Source organism: Triticum dicoccoides, chromosome 5B (assembly GCF_002162155.2).
Source record: "Triticum dicoccoides isolate Atlit2015 ecotype Zavitan chromosome 5B, WEW_v2.0, whole genome shotgun sequence".
NCBI classification, from domain to species: Eukaryota; Viridiplantae; Streptophyta; class Magnoliopsida; order Poales; family Poaceae; genus Triticum; species Triticum dicoccoides.
Window position 1 is genome coordinate 433,379,949 of NC_041389.1, and position 4,700 is coordinate 433,384,648.

Here is a 4,700-nt window from a genome sequence, read left to right on the forward strand (position 1 = left end):
CCGACTTGGGGGAGGGGAGGGGTGGGGAGAAGGGAAGGGGCACGGGGGTCTCCGGGCGAAATAACTGCCCGGACCCTACTGCCAGGGGATCCAGCGGTAGGGTTACACAGTCTACCGCCCGGGACCCTGGCGGTAGGGTGCGACGGAGGGGGGACGGCGCCGTCTCCGCGCGCTGACGTGGATAAGTTTCCTACTGCCAGGGTCCCTGGCGGTAGGCTGTGTAACCCTACCGCTAGGAGCTCTGGTGGTAGGAAAAAGGGTCAAATCTCGAAAATATTTCAAACGGGGTCAGATCCTGAATTTGTTTGGAAAAAGGGTCAAAACACGAAATTTTGCCAACCGAGAAAGACTTGGCGATATCGATCGTGCGGCCGTGAGAAATTTCGCCTCTCGCCGCGACTCGCTGTCGGCCGCACCGGTCGTCGTGCCGTTGTGATAGGTGTGAAAATGGAGCGGTGAAAATAGAAATGGAGAGGAAATATGAAAACGAAAAATGAAAACGCAAACCACCTACTACTATTGTCACGAAGTTCTCTTGGCTTGAAAGGGAGGCGATGAGGTCAAGCAGATTATCATACACGATATGTGCTCGCTTTATTACCACTCCGATTGACGACGGAGAGGAGATAAAAAACTAGAAGAAACACCCCCCCTCGTCGCCCTCCTCTGGCGACACAGGGGGTGATTCCTCCAGCGCTGCCGCCGGGTCTCCTCCCTCCCCCTTCCCGTCTCGCCGCCGTCGGAGGCGTCGCCGGCGACGCCCGAGCGTGCACCAGTGAGGGCGGCGGCGGGGCATCTCCCTGGGCAACCTCCAACTTCCCCTCCCCTCCTCGTTGGGGCACGGCGGCGCGCACCAGATCTGCAAGGTCCGGCGGCGGGGAACGGCAGCGGTCCACGACGGGCGGCGGGCGGGGCTCGGCGGCGGCGTGGATGCCCAGGCGTGCGGTGGGGAGGAGGCGGTGTCGTCCGGAGCTAGCGTGCCAGATCTGGGCGCCACGAGCCTGTGAGCTGCTGCCGTGCTCGTCCTCGCCGCGGGTGGTGCAGCACCTGCTGCTCGTGGCGAGTGTGGCGGTGGTGGATGGGGCTCCCGGCGGTCTCTCGGTGCTGGCGTCAATTTGTGTGGTGGCGCGCAGGCTGCACAGTGGCTGGCGTGCTCGTGGCGGCGGCGGCTCCCGGGTTGGGATCTGGCGCGGGGGCGGGCTGCGACCTCGGCGGCGCACCTCAACCGCTGTAGGGCGGCTCAGGGCTGCCCCTCGGGATCCTGACATGGATGTGGGCTGCCACGGCGTGGTGGTGGCTCATGGCGGTGGTTTGGGTCGTTTCACGGCGGCGACCGGACATCTCCGGCGTTGGCCCGTCGGGAAGCAGCTTGTTCTGGCCTTCGATTCCTCTCCTCGGCGTTCGGACGCTACCTTTGTCAAAGGGCTGGCCCTCTCCCAGCTGCGGTCCATCGCCTGTCTCGCGCCCAGTGCTGTGGGACTGATCTCGTCTCGTGCCCGGCAGCAGGACCGAGCTCGTCTCGCGCCCGGCAGCAGGACCGAGCTCGTCTCGCGCCCGACAGCAGGACCGACCTCGTCTCGCGCCCGACAGCAGGACTGAGCCCGTCTCGCGCCTGGTGCAGCAGGACAGGGCGATGGAGGCCAGTTTCGGCCGGCCTCTTGGGTCTCGGCGCTGGGGCTCGCCCAGGGGTGCGAAAGACGAGACCTTTCCACTCGTCTCTTTGGTTGGAGTAGCAGCGGGTCTCGGGTGAGGTGGTGTCAAGGTCTTGGATGCCAGGGCGGCGGCCCAGGTGGTGGGAGCGCGGTGCTCATGGGTAGAGCCCGTGGCTTGGTGCTGCCTGGTGACCATGGCCGTGTGGGCGGCATGGTTGCCGGGGTGTGGCGTTCGGTGGTGGTGATTGTTGGCCGGGGTGAAAACCTGTTCTATCTTTGGATGGACCGGCGGCGGCGACTCTCTCCCTTCTTGAAGGTGTCGTCACGGCCTTCATTGCCCGTCGTGTTGCTCCAGGGGAAACCCTGACCCTCGTGTCGGGTGGTGGCGGCACTCCAGTGTCGTTCCCTTCCTGAAGGCGCCGCCTTGGAGCACATGGTTCGCCATATGCGGCTTCACCTCTTGGCAGTGGCGTGTTCACGGCCGAGATCTCCGGTTGCTCTTGTAGAGTTAGGGGTGGTGTTGCTGCGCACAACATCTTTGTATCCTGCCTTGGGGGTGTGTGTTGTGTTGGCGTGCGTTTGTACCAGGTTTGTTGATGATCTTTGCTTTATATATAAAGCGGGGTGAATGCCTTTTTCGGTTATTACCACTCCCAACATCTGCAGGTTGAATCAACCTTCGATGAATAAGGCATCCACCCCTGCCCCATGAATGGATAGTAGACGCAAAAAATAAAATAAAATAAGAAGGTTTGATACAAGACGCGGGCGGGGGCGGTCGGTCGGGCCAAGCGTCCAAAGTTCTAGGTCTAGTCGCGAATATATACGCGAGCGCACGCGCTATACAAATATGATGTACATCTAGCATAGCTTTCCTCTATCATTTCATCTAAGTGAAGCATGAGATGCCTTCTTAAAAATTGGTCTAAATAGGCGGGACTAAGAGCAACTATAGCAGACCCCTTAAAATCGCGACCCTTAAAAGCGGGATAAGGGTTGACAATATCGTGTTTTCGAGTATTCTCTTTTACCGCTCGGGTTTGCGGGCTCTGTTTCGCTGCCACTGATTTCGGCCCCGCAAACCGTAAAAGCACACAAATTAATTGACCACGATTTTGAGCAAAAAAACATAAACGCTGAGAATTCAAACATGATCTTGACATCACCATACAGTTTTTGTTAAATTGTGATCCAAATTATGCCGTATTAGACTAGACGTAGTACATACGGTGTGGGCCTTTGCATTGGTACCGATGCGTACGAGTATAACTCGTTTACTTGTCCTACAAGGACTCTTATATGTTGCCCTCATATATACCTCATGTAGTCGCACCTAAGACGGTCTGTCGTCTCGTGCTTGTAATACTCCTCCATCATAGTGATTGCGCCTTCATGCGTCCGTGGTTTTTCTTCCACAAGGGTTTCCACGTAAAAATGTGTCTCTTGTGTCTCATTTTCTCGTTACTCCCTCCGTCCGGGTTTATTAGGCCTGAAAACAACTTCTCTTAGACCAAAACACATAGTAATTTGCTCACATTAATTCTTCTATTCCATTTCCAATGCACTCTCTCACAAGTGGTATACAGAGCCAAGTTTCAGATACGAGATTTGAGATTGAGGGATTAGGGTTCGGCGTTTTGCGCGCCGCCGCCGCCGCACGCGTCTCTGACGATCGTCGATCCGTCGAATCAATTTCTACAGGACCGAGACCGACAGGATTTTCCTTGTGTGCGCCGCCGTAACCGAGATTGACACGAAGTTGATTTGCCTGGTCGTCGCTTGCACCCGAGGCTGCTGATCTACCTACAGGCTGCAAGTACCGAGGCGCATCAGGCTACGTTGCTGCTGCACCTCCACGTGAAGACCCAAGCCACATCATTAATTTTGAGTACTAGTTTAGTACTTCCCACGTGGAGGCTTCTTGTGGTTCAGATTTTATTTTTTCTTCAATCGTTAAGTCTAGCGGAGCTATCAGGTGCTGTCTCTTCTTTGCCCCGCGAATTTATTCTCTTAGGAATACTTTTTTTGGACTTGTACTACTTTGTGCACACAGATTTAATCTACTCATGACATCCATGAAGTACGATCTTTCACTGCTGGACAGTGACACAAGGTTTACCCTATGGCAAGTCAAGATGCGGCTGTTGTTGGCACAATCTGACTATGATGAAGCACTGGATAGTTTTGGAAAGAATAGAATTCAGGACTGGACTGATGAGGAGAAAAGAATTGATTGTAAGGCTTTGTCACAAATTCAACTCCATTTGCATAATAATATCTTGCAGGAAGTTTTGAGCGAAAAAACTGCCGCCGCTCTATGGTTAAAGCTGGAAGGTATTTGCATGACTAAGGATCTCACCAGCAAGATGCATCTGAAGCAAAAATTATTCATGCACAGGTTGCCCGAGGGAGGTAATGTTTTGAATCATATTTCAGAACTTAAAGAGATCATATCCGATCTAGCTGCAATGGAGGTTAAGTATGAAGAGGAAGATACTGCTTTAATGTTACTTTGTTCACTGCCAAGTTCTTATACCAATTTTCGAGACACCATATTATACAGTCGTGATACTCTCACGCTTAATGAAGTTTATGAAGCTTTGAACTCCAAGGAGAAGATGAAATAAATGGTGCCTCATGATGGTTCGAGTTCATCCCAAGCCGAGGGATTATCTGTTCGTGGCAGGACAAAGGAGAAGAACTCACATAATGGAAACAGAGGCAAAAGTAAAAACGGCTACAGGGGTCGGTCGCAATCCAGAGACAAGAAGTATTGCAGATATTGCAAGAGAGACGGGCATGACATCTTAGAGTGTTTCAAGTTGCAGAATAAAGAAAAGAGGAAAGGTAACAAACAAGGTAACAATTCTGCTAATGTTGCCCGTGATGATAGTTCTGATGATGCTCTTGTTGTTATTGCCGAATGTGTTGAGACCAATGATGAGTGGGTACTTGACACCGCATGTACTTTCCATATGTGCCCGCATAGGGACTGGTTTACTACTTTTGATTCCACTACTTCTGCTGGTTCTGTTTCGGGTTTTGATA